This window comes from Phoenix dactylifera, chromosome 17 (genome assembly GCF_051530095.1).
Source record: "Phoenix dactylifera cultivar Ajwa chromosome 17, Ajwa_hap1_PhDact_Kaust_v1.1, whole genome shotgun sequence".
Lineage (NCBI taxonomy): Eukaryota > Viridiplantae > Streptophyta > Magnoliopsida > Arecales > Arecaceae > Phoenix > Phoenix dactylifera.
The window spans coordinates 1,027,076-1,051,037 of NC_143206.1; the positions used below are offsets into that span (position 1 = coordinate 1,027,076).

The following is a 23,962-nucleotide window of genomic DNA, read 5'->3' on the forward strand; positions in this document are numbered from 1 at the left end:
GATGACTGGAATCTGAGATGGTGAATTGGAAGCCGGATGTGTGTCCAGTACGATAAAGTCGACAGAAAAATAGAACTTGTCTACTTGGATCAACACATCTTCGATAATCCCTCTAGGGACCTTCACTGACCTGTCAGCTAATTGTAAGGTCACAGTTGTTGGCTTCAACTCACCCAAACCGAGTTGCTCATATACCGTATATGGCAACAAGTTCACACTTGCTCCTAAATCTAGCAATGCTCGCTCAATCCTAAAATTGCCAATGATGCACGAGACAGTTGGGCAACCTGGATCCTTATATTTAGGAAGAATGTTATGCTGTAAAATTGCACTCACATTTTCAGCCAGAAATGCCTTCTTCTTGACATTTAAACGACGCTTGATAGTGCACAAATCTTTTAAAAATTTTGCATAGGAAGGCACTTGTTTTATTGCATCAAGAAGAGGTACATTGATTTTTACTTGCTTAAAAAGCTCAAGAATTTCAGAGTTTGGTTCAAGCTTTTGCAAGGGCTTTAATCTTTGTGGAAATGGTGCAGGAAAAGGACATTCAATTTTTTCAGTAGATGTTGGTGCTTCAGTTTCTTCATTATCCTTTTCTTTTGTCTTGGGAAGGTCAGAATCAGGTATGACTTGTGTTTGTTCTGGAACTGGTCGGTCAATAATCTTTCCACTTCGCAAAGTTATTATACTCTTTGCTTGCTCTTTATGTGAAGTTGAAGATGATGCATTACTACCGCCATAGATTTGAGGATTAGGTTGTGGTTGAGCTGGTAGCTTACCCTTCTCTTGAGCACTTAAAGCAGTGGTCAGCGTTGTCAGTTGATTTCTTAAGTCATCATTGATTTTAGCTTGACCTTGCATGAAAGATTGCAAAGTTTCTTCGAGATTGGGTTTTTGAGGGGGTGCGTGTGCATAATGAGGTTGCGGAGGTGGAGGAGTTGGGTTATATACTTGTTGAGGTTGGTCATTCCTCCACCTGAAATTTGGATGGTTCTTCCATCCAGGATTGTAAGTACCCGAAAAAGGATTATTGAAAGATTTTTGATAGGTATTCATAACATTGGCCTGATCGTGCAAGACTTCCTTGAATGCGGGTATTGTGGGGCAATCAGTGATGAGATGGCCAGGCATCTCGCAAATCCTACAACACTCGCTGTTATGTTCTACGGTCTTGACGGGTTCAATCCTTCTAAGTTCAATTTCCTCTACCTTCCTAGTGAGGGCTGCCATTTTAGCCTGAATATCATCCTGAGTACTAAGGTTGTAAAGGCCCCCGTGTGAAATGCTAGTAGGCTTAGGCAAAGGTTTATTCACTCTATCCCCTGTATCCCATAATTGTGCAGTCTCTGCGAGAGAGTCTAAGTAGTCCCATGCCTCATCGGGTTGCTTTTCCAGAAATAGACCATTGCACATAGTCTCTATAAATTGTTTCAACTGTGGAGACAACCCTTCGTAAAAGAAACTAATGGTTCTCCATGTTTCAAACCCATGATGAGGACAAGAGAGAAGCAAATCTTTAAATCTCTCCCAGCATTCATAAAATGTTTCATGGTCTTTTTGTTGGAAGTTACTAATGTGTCGTTTTAAAAAGTTAGTCCTTTGTGCGGGAAAGAATTTTTTCAAGAATTCTCTTTGCATATCATGCCATGTTCCTAGCGATCTAGGTCTCAAAGAGTTCAGCCATGTTTTGGCTTTATCCTTTAAGGAAAAAGGGAACAAGGTCAATTTAAGGACATCTTCCGATACATTTGGCACTCTAAATGTGATGCTAATTTCCTCAAAATCCTTAAGATGAAGATAAGGGTTCTCGGATTCCATTCCATGATACTTTGGCAGCAATTGAATTACTCCTGGTTTGATTTCAAAGTGTCCTACATTTTCAGGAATAATCATGCATGAAGGTTGACTAGTCCTAGTGGGATGTAAATATTGTCGAAGTGTCATAACTGGGGGTCTACCTTCATCACCATGGTGACTTCCTACATCATCAGGAAAATTTGCCATCTCACAAGGTGTGAGATACTGCGAAGGAATTTCAAGGATGTGTCCTAAGGGATGATCTAAAGTTGTACGACTTAATCGACCGGTGTCGTCCCTATCCCAACCTAGCATACAAAATTTAATTAATTTTTTTTAATGTTTTTTTTGAAATAAATATAAATATAAGTACCAACTAAAGATACCCTAAAACTACACCCTAAGACAAAAATCTATTCACAATCAAACATGCAACTAAACATTACACCTCAATTTCTAATATTTTTCTTAAATTTCTAGACAGCTCCTAACTGGTTTGAAGAGGGCACCTAAGCCTCCAATCCGGTCTAATGAACCGAGTTGACCAGGTAAGCTCCCAGGTAAGTGGAGGGGTCACGATGCGTTCGCAAAGGTCCCACTTAAAATCCACTTGCCTCGAACAGATAAACTGTCTCCCTTATAGGGACAAAGCTTGCCTAGACATCAACTAAGCCACAGAGCGAAATTGGTGCAACTTTCGGTGGTCTTCATCCTATTGAGCTCGAATGTCCTTAGGGGCCAACGTCTAGTTGATTTTAATTAAGCTTAGGATATTTATGCAATGGGGTGATTTTTGGGCTAAGGACGAGTGATGAAATCCCGACCTTATCTTTTTAAATGGGTTCAGCCCTTAGAGTGTTTTATGCTGATGCCATATACTATATGCAACAATCAAGAGATTTTTTTTTTTAATATTTTATGACATGACATTAAATTTCATTGAATAGGTGATCAAGCAAATTATTTATTTTTTTTTTAAATTTTTCAATTAGCAACAAGGGTTAATGAGATATGATAGCAATAAAATTCTGATCTAAAACAATTAAATGCAGAAAATTCAAAACAGACAGCAGCAAGTTTTCGTATTAACTGATAGTCTTAAAAGTTTCATAATGTCAATCAGACCGTTCAGATGAAAGAAACACAGGTCCTGCACCTGACGACCAAATTTGAGGTCAATCAGACGGTGGATTACTCAGATATCAGAGTTTGATGCAGACTGTGCAGGGAATAAAAAAAACAGCAATAAAGATTTTTTTTTTTGAAAGAAAAAGACTAAATACTAAGATACTGATTAAATCTAAAATTATACTAATAAATCAGCCGTTCCCCGGCAACGGCGCCAAAAACTTGATGCAAAAATAAAATTGTTCTCCCAAGTGCAGGAGAATCGCACAAGTAGTAAATTCTCGGGAGTCCGAGGTCGAATCCTCAGGAAACGAAATATGTATGAGATTACTTAGTATAATTTCAGATTAATTAATTCAATAAATTTATGGATCAAAATGATGTTTTAATTTCAGAAATTAAAAGCAGAAAATAATATATCAATAAACAAAGTTCTATGAAATAAAGATGGTAGGGATCTGGAATCCCCCTTGATGATATTGCATCCAAGAAATAAACCCTATAGTTCTTGATTAAAAATGAATTGTAGGATAGATCTAATCATGGTATATGTTTCATGAACATATGAACTCAATTTTAAAGCATTCATCGTGCTTTCTACGTCTACGACGAATCAAATACTAAAGCAATCCATATATCAATAATCATAATCCATTAAAGTGCTATCTACGAAATAACTATGCATGGATCAAAAACTTATCAGTAAATATAATTCATTCAAGGCAAAAGTTTAGAGTTTACTTCAAAGAGCAATACATCAAAGGTTCCTCCATCTCCCTCCCTAAGAAATTAGCCGTCCATCAACATAAAAGAAATCTCCCCTGTTCCTCTTCCTTCACTCTTTTTTTTTTCTTTTTATTTTCGGAAACAGGACATGCCCTGTTTCCTCTCTTTCTTTTTTTCTTTTCAATAGGGGCTCTCCTTTCGGATGAGGGATGCCGACTCTGTTTTATTTTCTTCTCTTTTAAACCCCCGAGAGCCTCCCTTCCCTTCCCAGCCGAGAGGGACATGCGGTGGAGATGGCCGGATGAGATGAAATCCCGGGAGAAGGGGATGGACGTGGACGGCTAGAGATGCTCGCGGACGGAAGGATGAAACTGTGGATCCGGAAGAATCGGACGCTGGATGGATCGCGATCTTCGCGGGATGCACGCGGAGGCTGGGAAGATGATCACAGAAGCTGGGATCTCGGAAGAAGTTTGAGGTGTGGAAACTGGATCACGAACGCCTGCGGGAGAAGCGGAAGGAAGCTGAGATCTTTGCTGGAATCTTGGATGCGGACGCGTGCGGGATCTGGGAGAAGCTGAAGATCATGGGATGCTGGGATCTTCGGACTCGGATGGGAGAAGCGCAACGGATAGCAGGGATGCTGGGACGCGTGGACTGATCGCGAGTTGATGAGCTGCATGCGGACGCTGGGAAGCTTCGCGGGGATGAATGCATGGATTCGGATGATGTGCTGTGGGTTGCTGGCGCAGAGAAGACGGAAAACAGTTCCTTGGGGTCGCAAATTTGGAAGACGCCCGGATGGATCGCGCTCTTCCACGCTGGCGCTATGAACTGGGATGACCTGGAGAGAAAGGAGATCCGGGAAGAGCTGGGATAAAGGGTCTTCGGACGTGGCAGCTGATGCGGGGGTGACGGCTGGGATGAATGAACTCCAGAAGCCTTTGAAATGGGGGAAAGAAGAGAATGCTCATTTCTTCCACGCAGGCGGAGACGTTGAATAGATGCCGGCTTGCAAAAGACTGAAGCTGCAACGAAGTAGACGGCTGAACTTGACCTCCTCCTAGTATGCAACTGGGGCGACCCATGCGGTTGGCTGGTCACCTGCGGTGATGCATATTTTTGGACCCGATGCGCATTTCAACTTGATTTACGATCACCTACACCCAACAAAAATAAAATATTAATGCAGCACTGTTATCATTATTTGTTAGCAATAATGCTAATTTAAGTAATGTGTAGATCACACTTTTGTGCTCTCATTAGTTCTCAATAACTTAATCTCAGCATGCCAAGAAAGTATGGCCGAAAATGTAAGGTGTCCTTAGAAGTCTTTAGCCTATTACCAATATGATAGGAAGGATTAGTAGTGCTCATGGTAAGGCACTCTATAAGGGCAATAGACTTCTACCAAATCTCATCTTGTGTTTGACAAGGTCAGTATTGAAGTTAATAAAGCAAAGAAGTTCCCTAAGAATGTTTGGATCAAGCAGAAATGGAAGCCTTGAGGAGCAATGTGTCAAATACATTGGATTTCTCTTTTATATACTAATTACAAGGCAGCAGGTCTTAAAGTCTATTGGGTTGGCTTCTTCATTCTTCGATCAAGGGTGGGCGCAACCTTCTTTCCTTAAAATATGATGACATAGATAGATCCTCCTTCTTTGATCCATTCACTGATTAACTATGAGGGGGGTTTTTCGTCTTTTGAATTGACAGTAGAGTAGGTATGATCTTGCTTTCTCAATCTTTTTCTAATCCTTGCCATGTAGTAGATCTAGCTTTTTTCGGATGGAGGTACTTAGCCATCTTGTTATGAATGGACGACAATGTAATAGCCTTCTGATTACAAGGGTGGGGGTAATCACGAAAAACAAAAAAATTGTAAACAGATTGAGTTACATACTTGTGTCAAAAGTACCAATCATTTCTTCATAAATAGATGGCAGTGTGGAGGTTTTGCAGTCACAAAGGCTCGGGGGCAACTACTCCAAGAAAGAAAGTTGCACCTTACCTAATCTCATATATGGAAGTTCTATGCTAGAGGACAACATGACAATGCCAAGACCAATTCGGCCTGGTATCCAACGGTATGCATAACTGGAGACCCACATGTCATTCATTCAAACTAGAAGTCGAATATATATATATATATATATATATATATATATATATAGTATAATAAAGTTTGCATGATGGTTACATCTCATATTAAGAGATATGTGAGAAAATGCACAAATTCAAATAGCCTTGCTATTTATTTCTTTCGGCAAAATACAATTATAGGTATGAATGCTAGGTCGAAAGGTCTAATACTCTCAAGGAACACACTTCGCTCTTGATCTAGGTTAATACAATCCTTCATTGTTGACAATTCGCTCGAACTTCAAGTCTACTTGCATACTTCATCATCAATTGTAGAGGAGGTGGATCAAGTGTAGGGACCTCAAGGCTTGCATGTGGATCCAATAGATAAAAGTGGCAAATGGAAGGGGTCCACCAAAATCAACCTATGGATGGTGAGTAGGATAGCTAAAGTGCAGTTAGGAAGGCGGTGACCTGCCGACCTAGAAGCCTTGAACAAAATGGTAGGTGGTTGGTGATGTATTCCAATTCGGCAATGCTACTTATTCACACTGATATTCCAATTCATAATCATATTCCAAATCAGCAAACCAATCGAAAGTCAGTGAGTCATAAATGTATTGTTCTAGCCAATACTCAATGCTGCTAACTACGATAGATAAAAGAAAATCAGGGAGAGGCATAGGTAATTAGGAGAAAGAAGGATAAGTGCCAAAGAAAATGATGTGAGGCTTATTTATAGAGAAGAAGCATGCCCTACTAGAAGATCAAACTCTTCGCATTGATGCAGAGGAAAATGCTAGATCTCCATCGATATGAAAGATCCTTTTGAATAATATGTAGACCATTCCAGTACGCAAAGATTATCCCATGAAGCAAGACAAGTGGCAGAAGAGAAAAGATCTATGAGGATTTTTGATGATTGGAATGATACTTCGATCACAGGACAACAATCGACCATGATCATACTAATCTAGTTTCTCTTTCATCGAGAAGGAGATGATAGATATCTCGTTATCTTCCTGATCATCGGCTAACGAGATGTGGGGGGTATTATTTATACCACATCTCAACAACTCAAAAAGAGCCAATTATAAGGAGGCACCACATGGACCTAGTTGGGCAAAGACAAACAAATAAAAGTTGTTTGATCCTTGCCAAGCATGGTTGATATGATCCAGCTCAAGGACTTTGACAAGGACAAAGAAGATGCTCAAGATGATGTGGAGATTCCAATTGGGCCAATCACAAGAGCTCGGGCCAAGAAACTTCAAGAAGCTGTCCAAACTTTATTAACTCAAGCCCAAGGAGAAGGTTCTAGTCCACATGAAGATTTGGACTTGAAGATGGTTAATATGTGGCAAGTCCATTTCGACAATATCCAGCGCAATTAATTATTTAAACATGGAAAAGAAGAGTCTAATCCTTTCAAATTCGGACTCCTCTTTATGGTGCATTTATCATAGGCTTTTGGAAGGCTGAAGGACATTTTTGAGGCTTGCAAATGAAGGATGAACCTAGTCAAAATGGTTGGGAGTTTTGCTGCAACTTTCCAAGGTTAATTAATTGCTGCCAAGACTTTAAGTAGTATTCCTTTCATCTTCACCAACTTTCATTTAATGTTTTTTCTAGTTGGTTCAATGCACCCAAGGCTTGTTTTGCCTATAAATACTTAGTGTTTTCACTTGTAATCAAGCAATTCCGAAATATAATCTTTTTGTGAGAATTTTCTCTCTATTGTTCTTGTGTAGAACTTACGGTAGTTTCAAGTACAACCACTTGAACCTCCAACCCTTGATAATATTGGTTTCTGACTCTCTATTGTCACGGGGTCAATATTCCTAATCCTTTGATAATATAGGTTTCTTGCTCTTTATAGCAACGGGGTCTATATTCCTTTCCTTTTAACTTTTTTGGACGATCTGGGAATTGATTTTCCAAACTTTTGTTGTTGGGTCTCACGGCAGGTTCGTTGAGGTTTGCATCATTTGGTATCAGAGCCAAGGTTTCCAATCAGGTTACCTATCCCTTATTTGCTTTTATATTCTCTTATTTATATTTTTTTCATCCTTTTGCATCGTTTGATATCATTTCATCCATAACCATTTCATTTCTATTCTCTACCATTTCTTTTCGTGCTTCATCTTTGTTGATATTGCTGTTGGTTCTATTATTGAAAGGAAAACATAAAAAGAGGAGACTGAAGTTGTAAAAAAAAAAAAAAAAGAAGAAAAGAGAAAAAAAAGACAAAAAAAAGGGAGATCAAAAGGAGTTAGAAGGTTAAATGTTTTGAAAGAAAAAAGAAGAAGGAGAAGTTTGCCTTTTATTATCATCTATTTCTCATATTTCATCTCTATATATCCATCATTCAACTTTTCATGTCCATTTGCTTTCTTTTCATATTCTTTGCTTTTCTTTTCATATCCATTTCTTCCCATCATTTATGTTCCTAAACTCTTCACACTTGTTGCTTCCATATTGACTCCCCTCAAAAATCTGTATTTTTAAGTGTGTTGGTTTTTCATTTGCTTTGCTTTGAAATTTACCTTAGTTTTCTCAAGAACTTTTAAGAGAAAATTGAGTGGTAAAAGGCAAGAGTGTGTGAGATCATCAGAGGGAAAAAGCCAAATCATTGTGTGCAAAGACGAGTGATTGAGTGAAATATATTTGAGTGAAACACGTGAGGGAGTGGTGAGGTTCTTTCCATTTTTACAACATGTCTCAAGGCGGAAGTGAGGAAGCACCAATAGACACCAAATTGAACATTCAAGCTCTGCAACACAAATTCCAGCGGATGAATGCCCAACTTGAAGAAATCCGAGAACGATTAGATCATAATGACCAACAAGTGAATCAAATACAGCAAGGCACTATGCCACGAGGGAGAAGGCAAAACAGACGTCCCTCCATTCCTCCAGCTGATCATGTTGATACTTATGAAGGTGAAAATGAAGAATTTGATGATGAAACCTCCCTAGCTTCCATACGAAGACAAAGAGATCATAGACCAAGACGACATCGCCAGCACATGCATCAAAATAGAGATGTTGTCGATCGCAACACAGGTTCGATTAAACTTTCTCTCCCACCTTTTCAAGGTAAAAATGATCCTGATGCTTACATTGAATGGGAAAGAAAAGTGGAACTTGTTTTCGATTGTCATAACTATTCGGAGGAAAAGAAAGTTAAGCTTGCAGCTGTTTCTTTTACTGACTATACAATTGTTTGGTGGGACCAATTGGTTCTAAGTCGAAAAAGAAACCGAGAGATTCCAATTGATAATTGGGATGACATGAAAGCTACCATGAGGAGAAGGTTTGTTCCTTCACACTATTATAGAGACTTACATTTGAAGTTGCAAAGTCTTAAACAGGGAACAAAATGATCTTGTATAAGGAAGCTTATCTCTCAACAACTAACCTTGTTGATTCTTTGCCTAGTACTGCCATATCTCTTTTATAGGAATTTCAAGATGTTTTTCCAGAAGAGATGCCACCAGGATTGCCACCAATTAGAGGCATTGAACATCAAATTGACCTAGTTCCGGGTGCCCAAATTCCAAATAGACCAGCTTATAGATGCAGCCCCGAAGAAGCAAAAGAATTGCGAAGACAAGTTGAAGAGTTGATGAACAAAGGTCATGTTAGAGAGAGCATGAGCCCATGTGCTGTTCCAGTTTTGCTAGTTCTCAAGAAAGATGGAACTTGGAGGATGTGCATTGACTGCCGTACTATCAACAAAATAACGGTAAAGTATCGTTATCCTATTCCCCGTCTTGATGACATGCTTGATGAACTCCATGGTTCCACTATCTTTTCTAAAATTGATTTGAAATCTGGATATCATCAAATTCGAATGAAAGAGGGAGATGAGTGGAAAACTGCTTTTAAAACAAAACATGGACTTTATGAGTGGTTAGTTATGCCCTTTGGATTAACTAATGCACCCAGCACTTTTATGCGCTTAATGAATCATGTCTTGCGTAAGTTTATTGGAAAATTTGTGGTTGTCTACTTTGATGACATATTGATTTACAGCAAGAACTTGCATGAACACTTAGGGCATTTAAAGAATGTTTTATTTGAGCTAAGAAAAGAGCAATTGTATGCTAACCTTAAGAAGTGTACATTTTGTTTGGACAAAGTTGTATTTCTTGGCTTTGTTGTAAGTACTAGAGGTGTAGAAGTTGATGAAGAGAAGGTAAAGGCAATCATAGACTGGCCTACACCAACTACCATCACCGAAGTTAGGAGCTTCCATGGCTTGGCGGGATTCTACCGAAGGTTTGTTCCAAACTTTAGCACTATAGCTGCTCCATTGACAGAAATCATCAAGAAAAGCGTTGAATTCAAATGGGGTGAAGCACAAGAGAAAGCATTCAACACCTTGAAAGAAAAGCTAAGTTCTGCCCCTTTATTACTTTTACCAGATTTCTCTAAAACTTTTGAAATCGAATGTGATGCTTCTGGTATTGGTATAGGTGCTGTCCTAATACAAGATAAGAGACCCTTGGCTTACTTTAGTGAGAAGTTGAGCGGAGCTGCCTTGAACTACTCCACCTATGACAAAGAACTCTATGCATTGGTGAGAGCATTAGAGACGTGGCAACACTACCTATGGTCAAAGGAGTTTGTTATTCACACCGATCATGAATCTTTGAAGCATTTGAAGAGCCAAGGTAAGCTTAATCGAAGGCATGCTCGTTGGGTTGAGTTTATTGAGATGTTCCCATATGTTGTCCAATACAAGCAAGGTAAAAATAATATTATTGCTGATGCGTTATCAAGAAGGTATATTCTTCTATCTACTCTTTCAGCAAAGTTTTTGGGGTTTGAACATATCAAGGAGTTGTACCCACAAGATTCTGAGTTTTCAACAGTTTTTGAAGCTTGTGAAACAAAACCCTTTGAAAAATTTTACAAGCAAGATGGGTACTTATTTCGGGAAAATAAGCTTTGCGTTCCGAAGTGTTCTTTGCGTGAGCTTCTTGTCAGGGAGTCTCATGAGGGAGGATTAATGGGACATTTTGGTATTTTTAAAACTCTGGAAATTTTGAAAGAACATTTCTTTTGGCCTCACATGAAAAGAGATGTTGACAGAATTTGCAACAGATGTGTCACTTGCAAAAAGGCCAAATCAAGAGTGAAGCCTCATGGATTATATAAAGCTTTACCTATTCCTAGTCACCCTTGGACTGATGTTTCTATGGATTTTGTTTTAGGTTTACCTAGAACTAGAAGGGGAAAAGATTCAATTTTTGTTGTTGTAGACCGATTTTCTAAAATGGCGCATTTTATCCCTTGTCATAAAACTGATGATGCCGTTCATATTGCTGAATTGTTTTTTAGAGAAGTTGTTCGTATTCATGGTCTCCCTAAGACAATTGTTAGTGATAGGGATGTTAAGTTCCTTAGTCATTTCTGGCGAGTTTTGTGGGGTAAATTGGGAACAACTTTGTTATTTTCTACTACTTGTCACCCTCAAACAGATGGTCAAACAGAGGTTGTGAATCGGACTTTAGGTACTTTGTTGCGTGCTATAATTAAAAAGAATTTGAAGACTTGGGAAGATTGCATTCCTTTTATTGAATTTGCTTATAATAGAACTGTGCATTCTTCTACTTCTTATTCACCATTTGAAGTTGTTTATGGTTTTAACCCATTAACTCCATTGGATTTACTTCCTTTACCTGTTAACAAGATTACCAGTTTAGATGGGAAGAAGAAAGCTGAAAAGGTGAAGAAAATCCATGAAGAAGCACGCCAACATATCCTTAAACGAAATGAGCAAGCTGCTGCCCATGCCAATAAAGGGAGAAAGGAAGTCATTTTCCAACCAGGAGACTTGGTTTGGGTACATTTTCGCAAAGAGAGATTTCCTAGCCAACGAAAATCAAAGCTCAATCCACGTGGGAATGGTCCTTATGAAGTACCGGAAAAGATCAATGACAATGCTTACAAGATTGATCTTAAAGGTGAGTTTGATATTAGTTCTACCTTTAATGTTTCTGATCTTTCTCCCTTTTATGCAGATCTTGATTCGAGGACGAATCCTTTTCAAGAAGGAGGGAATGATATGATCCAGCTCAAGGACTTTGACAAGGACAAAGAAGATGCTCAAGATGATGTGGAGATTCCAATTGGGCCAATCACAAGAGCTCGGGCCAAGAAACTTCAAGAAGCTGTCCAAACTTTATTAACTCAAGCCCAAGGAGAAGGTTCTAGTCCACATGAAGATTTGGACTTGAAGATGGTTAATATGTGGCAAGTTCATTTCGACAATATCCAGCGCAATTAATTATTTAAACATGAAAAAGAAGAGTCTAATCCTTTCAAATTCGGACTCCTCTTTATGGTGCATTTATCATAGGCTTTTGGAAGGCTGAAGGACATTTTTGAGGCTTGCAAATGAAGGATGAACCTAGTCAAAATGGTTGGGAGTTTTGCTGCAACTTCCCAAGGTTAATTAATTGCTGCCAAGACTTTAAGTAGTATTCCTTTCATCTTCACCAACTTTCATTTAATGTTTTTTCTAGTTGGTTCAATGCACCCAAGGCTTGTTTTGCCTATAAATACTTGGTGTTTTCACTTGTAATCAAGCAATTCCGAAATATAATCTTTTTGTGAGAATTTTCTCTCTATTGTTCTTGTGTAGAACTTACGGTAGTTTCAAGTACAACCACTTGAACCTCCAACCCTTGATAATATTGGTTTCTGACTCTCTATAGTCACGGGGTCAATATTCCTAATCCTTTGATAATATAGGTTTCTTGCTCTTTATAGCAACGGAGTCTATATTCCTTTCCTTTTAACCTTTTTGGATGATCTGGGAATTGATTTTCCAAACTTTTGTTGTTGGGTCTCACGGCAGGTTCGTTGAGGTTTGCATCAATGGTGGTGTTCGACTGTGAGATTCCTCCAAGTATAGAATACAAACAAAAAGAAAAAGAATTCGGCTCATAGTAGGCCAAATAAATAAGGTTGTTGTGATCGCTTATAAAGAAAAATGATCAATCTCAAGGGTGTTCTAAGTTGCAGAAGGTTTCACGGTAGAATGTTCAAGGAGGAAGGCCAACGTGAGCTTCGTAGAAAATAGGCTAAAGGGAATGAATGATGGATCAAGATTGATAAATACTAGAATCAGTCTGACAATTAGTAACTCAGGATGATCATATATGTAGAAGGCAATTGGCATCAGTTTCCAAAATCAAAAAGGGTCGAGGACGTAGATGGCGACCATCAAGATTGGATAGCTGTAGGAACTATATCATGTAGTAGTATAAGTATTAGAATTTTACTCTGAATTAAGAACCCTTCGATAATTAATCAATCCAATTCATTTATATTATTTTTACCTTTATTGTTTATCCTAGGAGTCGGTGTAACTTAGTTCTTCTATCATATCTTCATGCCACACCTCTTATTGTAGTTCTATACTACATCCTTTACCGTAGTTTTTTACTACATCCATATTTTAGCCCTACGCTACAACCTTTCCACCATAGCCCTGCACTATGTTCTTTTTTGAATCTATCTCCTTCAAATGATAGTATAATAGTGACAAAAAATTTTGAAGGCTAAGATATCTGAACCTATGCTACTTTTTATTTTTTCTTCGGATCATCATCCTTTTGGTTGATCTAACACCGGCGGCATACCGTGCACACATCATCCAGTGCCGCTAAAACTTCTCACCCTCTGCAAACCAGCCGAGTTTCCTAGCATACCTGAAATAGGGCAGAAAAAAGGGCCAACATATCTATATGATCATGATACGAGATGTTGGAGCCTAAATAGCACCAGCAGTAAATCCACACATCGAATAGTTTCCAACATGTGGATGATTGTTGGAGGAGATGCAATAGGTCTCTCTTCAAAGGCCAAATTCATTATCTTGGTCGAGCACTTCTCGGATTCAACTCTCATGTTCTCACTTATAAACACTAGAAATCCACCAAAAGTGAGGAGAGAGTGAGAATAGAGAGAAGAATAACCTCATGTAAAATTTTACTACTCAATAAACTCAAGAATGATTACAATATGAATCCTAATGAGGTATTTATAAGTAGAAAAGAGAACTTTTTTCTTCTCTTCTATGATGTGAAAAAATTCTAATTTTATAATTACTCAAATAACTCTAACTATTAACTTTGCTAATAATATTAAAGATTCTAAAAAAAAAAAAGGATACTAAAATCAAACTTTTTAAAGTTTATTAACATAAAATATACTTCTTGAGAAACGTATAATATGAGTCGAATCCATGCATCCATGAGGTCGGCCCTGGCAGCTCCGTGATCATTTACCGCACAATGGAATGAATCCTCTCAACAACGACCACATGTCCAGCTGCCACATGACTCGTCTCCCCATTCCTCCAAACAAGAAGCAACGCGTAGTTTTGCCTTTCGTCTAAACTTATCCTGCGTCCAAAAATAACTGAGGTCAACCTCTCACATAGTCACATGCGCCATGCATTTGTTTCCTTCACAGCCACATATCCAGCTGCCACATGCATTTTCCTTAATTAGGAAATGTTACGTGGGAGATGGTCAGGTTGCCTCAGGTGTACTCGAGAAAAAAAAGAATAACTTAATGTAGGAGGCTTCGTCACCAAAACGTTGCCACCTCGGACACGTATCCTCATGTGGAGTTATCGTCGCGTGCTCAAGTTGACTACTTAATCGACTGTTCCACCCTCTACCGACATGGTTATTGAGACCTTGATTCAATTTTAATGGATCTCATCAAAACCACTATTCATCTTGATTCTATTTTAATGGATCTCATCAAAACCACTATAAATATGGCTATTCTTATATTTATTTGTTAAGAAATTTTTGTTTGTGTACCTACATTTTCCTCATTTTCTTTCATCAAAAGTATGTTCCTCATTTTATCATTCTATGCAATGCTGCCTCTCCATTAAATTTTGGGTTGATGATGTCGAGACATGGTTTCTAAAGTTTGAAACGACAATATTATACTTTTGTGTCAATATTCTTCAGAAATTTTTGAACTCCAATTTTATATTTTAAACATTTTTCTTAGAATTATTGAAGCATAATGGTGATAAAGTTATTTTGCACATAGTATGTTTACTTGTTAGCTCAAAACTGAATGGAATGGAAATTGTTGCAAGAATAAAATAAAACAACATATGTGTGTGTGTGTGTGTGTGTGTAAGAAGATAAGAGAGATTCCTTGTCGGTCAGCCGAAGAAGACAACAAGTGGAAGCAACCGATGCTTTGCTACTTCAATTAACTCCTCTATTTTATATATATATATATATATATATATAGTGTTGCTGCTAGAATTTGAGTTGAGTTCAATCACTGCTTGAGGTGTGCTTAGATCAGCCGAAACTGAGGTGCGCTAAGGTCAGCCGAAACCGATGAGGAAGGTAGGTTAGTCAAGAGTCAAAGAACAGTTTCAAAACACCGTTAGCTCCACACCACTGCAATAAAATCAACTTGCAAAGAAGTTGACCTGCCGAAAGATTTTCGATGGGGGACCCTCCGATCTTAAGTTAGTGGAGATTTAGAAAAATAATGGGAAAAAAATAGAATGAGAATGGAAGAGTGCTCGAGAGAGAGAAAATGCTCGAGCGTGCCAACCTAAGGGTCCCCAATCACCTATTTATATAGGTAGGGGTGAGTATCCATTACCTTATTTGTTGGGAGGCACGATAATTGCACAATAACGGATCTTCGCGATATATCCACGATGTTAATTATGTTGCTTGTACATTTATGGCCGAGTTGGGTCAACCGTTGTTGAGACCATAAGTGCAACTCCTTTAATGAATTTTAGCATTGCTCTACGGCCGGTTCGACCAGAATAAGACATCGGTCTATACCGAAGTTATTCACCTCGGCTGAGGCCGAGGCTTGAAAGATCAAGATAGTCTAAGTTCAGGATGACCAATATTCTTTCCATCATATATATACATATATATGTGTGCGCGCACGCACGCGTGATTTTAGTTATTGTAGTAAATCCTATTTTCTAGGGTGCGGGCGTATGCAAAAAAACCCTAATAATCTATATATGCGTAGATGAGGATCATTTGAAAATAAATATGATAATAACTTTTAAATTATCAACAAGGGTGATTACTAGCTTAGATAGTAAAGTCCAGTGTGAACTTATACAAGAAATTGGGGTTTGATCTTGCCTTGGCGGCAATTTGTAGCCAAGCTTCACCGAGTTTAGTTATCTAAGAAAACTATTGAATGCATTAGTACCACGTTAGCCTAGGTAAAATTTTTCTCCTCCTAACTATCATGCATCGTGACTTGATTGAATTTGCTCAATGCACAGGATTGGTGTGGTTCACATTTGGTCTAAATTGTGGTACAATACTAATCACCTCAAGACATGTAGCATGTTAACTATGAAGAGGAAATAATTAGCATCAGGGCTAGACCTATTACCATTTTCATTACCATTATGTAAAGATATAAAGGATACTAATGGAAGAAGAGAGTATTCTTTAAATCACTATTTATTGAACAAGAGTTTTGTTTTAACTTTTCATGCTCCGACCCGAGTTCATAAGTCAGGGGTTGCGGCAACTGCCACATACTTATAGAAAACTCTTCCCACAATACTCAAACTTTAAATAAGCAATGTTCAAACTTTAATTTAAATTACTAGAATCAAATTTTAATGTGTCATAGAATCAACAATATTTAGAGATATATTGCATCAACTCTAAAATAAAATCTAGTATAAATAAGGATGTCAAAATTTTGTCTCTATTTGCTCTTAATAATAAATCTCCGAGTCAAGCTAATTCTTTAGATCTATAACAATAGTAAGAAATTGTATAATGAGCTAGACAGCAAAGTAATGAATACATTAAATAGATAATTCATGTAATAACATATGATACAATAGTAAAATACTAATTACCACGAACCTGTGTAAAGATATAACCAATTTCGTTTTAAAATATAAATATATTAAAATCCATATCTTTTAAATATTCATATATGTAATCATAAATACGATTCAAAATAAATCATATTCAACTCAACAGTGTTTAACTATTGCCACACTTATATTTTGTGGCTAGGCCAGAACTTTACTTATACTCTATAGAGTGGGTCAAAATATCCACTTATACCTTGCGGAGTAGGCTAGAATACCACATTTATACTCTGTAGCGAGGCGAGAAGTAGAATCAATGAGTTTAATAATAGTCAAAGTGTCAATGCAAAGCCCTCAATTGGCAAGATCCAGTATATAGTCAGATTGAGAGTTCAAATCCAATATATGTCCAATATTTTTAAAAAAATATTATATATCATAATCCCAAAATATACATATATGATGTAAGATCAGTAAATAATATAATAATTATCCAAAAAATATTATTTCAAATTATATATCTATTTTTCATTCAAAATACTTTTTTATGAAATTCATAAATCACATATAAATAGATTAACAATTTATTTGATATAAAAATAATATTATATAAATAAATAATCTAGAAATGGTAGATTATTACTTATCTTGCTAACAAAATCAAACTATAGGTCTAAATAATTTCAACAATTATTTTTAGATCTAAAACTTTGGCAAGCGCTCAACTGAAATCTCCGGTGAGTATCGTAAGCCAAGACCATTAGAAGTCAAAAAAAGAAGGAGAAGGAGCCAACGGTGATCTAGTAGTAGTGATCGACAAAACCTATAGGCGGTGAGGCGAAAGAGTGTGTAAGTCTTTAAATAGTCGTTAAAAGAGTGCGTAGGTCTTTAAATAGCTATTAGAAGTTAGGTTTTTTAGTTTATGTAGAAAATCGGGATAGAGGAGAAATCCGTCTCCTATTCCAAGTCGAACAAGGCTATATCCTTTTTTCGATTTTCTACTTCAAGTCGAATAAGGCTTTATCATTTTTTTTTCGTCTCCTACTTCAACTCTTACATCTAGACTTGTTGTTACATAACTAGTATAAATAAAATTATTGTTTTATTTAGTTAAATAATGCAAATGCTAAATAATGACCAATAATTATTTTTATCATAAAACCACTATTAATTATAATATAATAACAATCTAATACCATCTAACTAAATTTCTATTATAAATTTGTGTCAATGAACTTCTCTAAACCATTGTAAACTGCTGAAGACATTTGCAAATCAAGCTAGTAAGTAGAAGGTTCTTAGGAATCTATTTAGGATGCATTTAGTTTGTGATCAGAATCAAAATTAGAATGGATTGAAATACAATCCGAAATAGCCATCTTTTTCAATGTGTTTAGTTTGTGAATGGGATTAGAATCGGAATCTTTTTAGAATTTGAACATTAGGGAAGAATCTGAATTGAGTTTTGAAAATTTTAAGCTTCCTATTTTTTTCTTTAAATTGGAATAAAAATGGAGCTCCTCCTAACTAAATATTTGTACATTTTTTATTGGTATTGCTAAACCGGAGCCTAGCATCTTTTAACGAAATATGGCCTTAATTAATATTAAAACAGCCGTTGTTCTAAGCCATGATCAACTTCGAACCACGTGTCCAACACAAGAGAATCATTTGGCTCCCACGTGGAAGAAGAGCCCAAACCGAAAAGGTGAGTTGACTCACCCACGTACGAATCAAGTTTTATTTTTCTCTGTTTTTTTTTCTCAACGTGACAAAACTAAATCTACAGCGCAAAAAAAAGTGATACGTGAAAAATTCTCAATCTAAGCTTGCGAGGAAGAATTACTTGCAGCCAGTCTCAAATCCCAGACTGCCACGTTTCAACACGAGCTTTTGCAAGGACAGGCCATACCGGCTGTGCTGTCAGAAATTATTGGACAGGCAGCTTGGTCCGCCCGACCGACGACGCAGGCGATAACTTGGAGTTTTGTTCAGGGACAAGGAACCGAGCCCTGACACAATGCGTGAGCGCGGCAACCGAGGAGGAGCCGTCCCTATCCACGCCTTTTTTTTTTTGCTGGGAGCTTTCACATTTTTTTTTTTACTTTTGAAGTACATTTTTTTTTTTTAACCTTCTGGCTTGGGCTTTATAAAAGACAAATATAAGAAAAGGTAAACACAAACTTTGTCATCTCCCGCGGGCCTGGCCGCGTTGGAAATTTAGATGTAGCTCGGAGCCAAAGAAAACCTCCTACCACTTACAGAGATAATTAGCTCGACCCATCGAACTGTTGATCGGATCAATAATAGCTCATCATGTTAGTAAAATAGAAAAAAATAAGCAATTTTTTTCCTAATTTGCTAACTCATCATATTAGTATAAAATAATAACGCATCATACTAGTATCTTTGGAACATCACCAATCCATATTACTAAAAGCCCCATCCTTTTGAACAAAAGCAAGCCGTCTATCTCCATTAAAAGAACCCATCTAATATATTTTAAATTAAAGGGAAAACAAAGTAAAAGCAGTAGTGCCTCTCGCTCTGTTCCCCCAATCAAATCCTCCCGTAGAGGAGATCACGGAGGGTGTGTACAAGGCGCATCACTGGTTCAAACAAAAAGAATCCTATCTCTGATACCAAGAAGTACCTCTCCAACCTCGCTAAAAGATATATGCAATAGCATAATGAAGTCAAGTTTCTAGCTCTTGGCATAATCTAATCGGAAGAAAGAAGATTTCTCTCCACCTGCTCAATTTGAATCTTTCAAAATAAATTATAAGAAGATAGAAGAATTACAAAAGTAGAGTTTAAATTCTTTTTCTTTTCATTGATTACATATCATAAACTGAGATATGCAACTATTGGAAAAATTAAATACGCACGCAGTTTAAATTCTTTTTCTTTTCATTGATTACATATCATAAACTAAGATATACAACTGTTGGAAAAATTAAATGCGAACGCGGTAATTCTCGGTCCGCGTGCGCTATTTCCAGCGATTGCCATTGGGTGCCTTCCATGGATTTTGGGAAATAAAGGTGCATCGGCCGCATCCGCATTCCGAGGACGTGTGCCAACCCCCCTTTGGCCTCCGCATGCGCGTATGAAAAAAAAAAAAGGAAACACCCCCTCGGATTTACGCGCTTGAAAACGGCTCCGCAAATTTACCGCAGACGCGTCCGCAAAAAGACCGTTTTGCCCCTTTAATCAACCCTATATATACCCTTCAATTTCATCTCTTTCGAGACACGAAAAATTAGAAAAAATTATTGGAAAAATTCTAAAGAAAAGTAATAAGTTGGACTCCTCAAGAGATTTATTATACCTCCAAGAGGTTTATTATACCTCCATTTGGACTCCTCAAGGAGTAATTTCCAGATCTCATTCAAACAAAAAATTCGAAAATTAGTTAATACAGAATAATTTAATTCATTGAATTGACTTATTAGATCTCAATCAATTATTCTAATAAGACAATAAATCTTATAATTCATTGAATTGACATTTTAGATCTCAATTACAATAATTAATTTGTTAGCACAAAATTAGTAATTAATTATTCTAATAAGGTAATAAATCTTATAATTAATTGAATTGACAAATTAGATTTCAATTATAATAATTATTTTGCTAGCATTAAATTTAGTAATCAATTGTTACTAATTCAAAAAATTCAAATAAAAAATTTGAAAATTAGTTAATACATAATAACAAATTTAAGTTTGCACTTAGGTTTTTCTAAAAATTGAATTTATATGATTTCTAGTGACTATATCTACTAACTAATAGTGTCAAAGAAAATCTTATGTAAAAGGCATACATGCCTAAAAAAGGCTGGTACTTAAGTGAGCCTAATGCTCCACCGCCGATCTGGATCTGATCTGGCTATTAGTTTTTTGAATATATCAATTAGACATCCAAAGTTTAATATAAATATTGGTGCAATCTTTTGACATAGACTTTTTGCCTTCATTCAGGTTTCTGTCCCTTTTTTATAACCTTGAACCTATGGCTTCAAATTCTAGTGACCACCTTAGTACCAAATCCGAAAAATTTGATTGCCATAACTTTAGGAGATGGCAGAACCAAATGCAGTTCTGGCTCATCACGTTAGGGTTGATCTCAGCCATAGGTGAAAGCACTACTGAAGTTGATAACGGATCCAACCCAACTACTTCACAATATGCTACTCGCCAAAACTCAATCTCCTCCAACACTGAACCTTCTGCCTCCTCCAGCATACCCTCTAGGACACTTGATGAGAAAGACTATCATTACATCCATAGAATCCTAGATGCCCTTTTTGAGAGGCTGTATGCTATCTATTATGCAGCCAAGAGTGCCAAAGAACTCTGGGACACCCTAGATAGCAAATATTGTCTTGATGATGCTGGGGTAAAGAGGTTCAAGGCCTCCGACTTCAATAATTTTAGGATAGTGGACTCAAAGCCTATGAATGACCAAATCCATGATTTTGAAACCCTGATCCAGCAGCTTAGGGCTAATGGAACCAATTTAGATGAATCATTCCAGGTAGCCTGTCTGATAGATAAACTACCTATTTCCTGGTCTGATTTTGCTAAGATTCTGAGCAATACTCAAGGAGGTCTCACCCTAACCCAAGTTTTGAACTCCATTAGAATTGAAGAGCAGCATAACCTCAGGAGTAAAACCTCTACTGGACACAAGAATGATGCATATAGTGTAGAGGCCCCTTCTAAGAAAAATCTGAACCGACTCTTCTATAAGAATTTCAAAAAGAAACCCCACAACCCTAGAAACCCTAACCACCACTACAATGAAAAACCTATTCAATCCCAGGAGCAGAAGAAGAAGAAGGAGGAAGGTGGTACTCGTTTCTGTTATGTGTGTGGTCGGACCAACCATTTGTCTCCCAGTGCTTCTATAAAAAGATTGCACCTCTTCAATCCAAGAGGAATGGTCCACACACAACCAGTGCTCTAGTCAACATGGTGACTTCCGACGCTGGCTTCTCTGAGACAGCTTTCAGGTCTGTTTCCTTCACTCCTGAAGTTAACATGACTTTACAAGCACTTGACTGGTGAATTGATACCGAAGCTGGTATTCATATTTGTTCGAATCGCTCCTAGTTTTCTTCTTACCATGTCTCAAGTGGAGGAGCTGTGATTATGGCAAATAGCTCAGAGGCGCGTGTGCTAGGCGTGGGACGTGTGGTCTTAAAGTTTATCTCTGAAAAAGTTCTGTCCCTGCACGACGTCCAACATGTTCCAGTTGTTAGGAGAAACCTCATTAGTGGTTCTTTGCTTGTCCAGCAAAGCTATCGTCTTGTTTTTGAAAGTACAGTGTTACGGTAGCAAAAGTCCTTAAAGATCAAGGCACCTAGATCCGCGCTATTTGAATCACTTTCTTTTTTATTATTCCCAACTAATAATTCTACATCATTGTGCTTTTGTTAACAACACATTGGTTACAAATCATATCATGCTTTTCCATAGTAAATTTGACTCAAATAATTGTTAAACTCATATAAGTGTCCAAAGAAGTAAACACATGAGAAAATATAGCATCCAATCCTACCAAAAAACCATAACATTGGTCCACAACTTAAAAAAAAATACATGAACAGGTTCAAAAAATATATTAACAAGTTCAAAAAACCATTATTTTCAAACATAATACGATCAAACCCAAGAAAAGTGCCACTTGCAATGGAAGATAAGCAGTACTATTACAATATGAAAATTTAAGTTGCCGGGCAGAATATAATAAAAAAATTGGCGGACTAAGTTTAAAAAAAAGGAGAGCAATATCTGAAGCCAAAAAAAATTTTGGCAGTGAAGAACCACAATCGAATCAAGTAAACATATGAAACCAAAATCAAGAGAGGCATCCAAAATATTAGAGACGTAGAACTCACTTTCAATTTCAGATCTATCTAGTTAACCAGTATTTCAACTTTCAATTTTAGGTTTAGCATGCAAAATTATTCAATTTTGAATATCAAGAATGATGTACAAAAGATCTAAGAGACATCAAACTATGGAATAAAACTAAATCCAATTTTGGAAGGCTTGGAGAGGGATTGAGGGGATAAACTTAGGGGAATAGTGTTAATTGTCTACTCCACTAATATTACTATATATGCTTCCTCCTCTTTGATGAGCTTTAATATACTATGAAGCAGAGTTAATGAAGTATGAAATATAAACTTCACCTTAGATGATGGCCGACCGGACTAAGGGTATTGGAGGATGATGAAGATAGCCCTCCTAGCGAGATTATGATCTACAATGCCAAAAGTGAGGCAGGATGAGAAGCTCAGCTGGAGTTTTTTAAGTGATTTAAGGATGAGAAACTTTTGGATAAAAGGGGAAGGGAAGTGAGAGAGGATTGAGAGTTTTATGATTTCTTCTTGGCATAGTTTTTTGGGTTTTGGAAGTATTAGGCGAAAGAGGAGCTCAGCCACTTCTGGTTCTCCACAGAGAGGAGCAATCTTCAATGAAACTCACCGGGGATGATGGAGAAGTAAGACTAAAGGTGTGGTTTTGGATGATCTCTATTTAGGGTTTAGAGGACTGAGATGTGACATGCTTGAGGGTTGTGATATTCATCGATTAGGCTACCGGGCTATCTATCTGAGTTAGTTATGAACAAATTAAAACAATAATAAAAAAATTGTTGAAATAAACTACAATGAGAGTTTTTTGGCTAGTGAGAATATTAGAACCACTGAATTAACATAGACTTTCACCATGGATTAGTAAAATCGCTGGTGAGACACGAACTTTCCCCAGCAATTTGACCTAACCACTGGGAAAAATATACAAACCATTATACTAGGCCATCTTTTATAAACGCTGCCAAAGCATCTTATAGTAGCTGTTTTTAATATCTGCTGATAAAAGTGTGTCGCTAATTCTCTAATTTATTATAGTGTCATTTCAAAATAATTTTGAAAAATGAGAAAAAATTGTACTACGCAAATATGACTATTGATGTTGATGTTTATAACAAGAGTTTCTAAATAAAGGCCCTTCTGCAAAGTTCTCGATTGATAATGTCGAAGCCTATATTATTGATAGAAGTTTCTACTCAAATCTTATGAAATTTCATTGCCTAATATGCAACAAAAAATTAGCCATTGAATATTTATCTATAATAATTTATTAAATTATTTTATTATATTTTAAAAATAGTTTTTAAAAAAAAGAGTAAAATCGTGTATCTTGTGCACTACATAGGCTAGTATTAATAATGAGAGTTTCTACTTGCGTTTCAAAAATAGTTGAAAGAAAATCATATCATGCATGGGTGATATGTTAGCTAGTTATTTAAAGGTTTCTTAGATGACATGCCCAAG

General features: G+C 37.0%; 1 pseudogene; it reads left to right on the forward strand.

The window, feature by feature from the left end:
• The first annotated feature begins 1,486 nt into the window (after positions 1-1,486).
• LOC120106822 (small nucleolar RNA R71) lies at positions 1,487-1,586 on the forward strand (annotated as a pseudogene).
• The last annotated feature ends 22,376 nt before the right edge of the window (positions 1,587-23,962 follow it).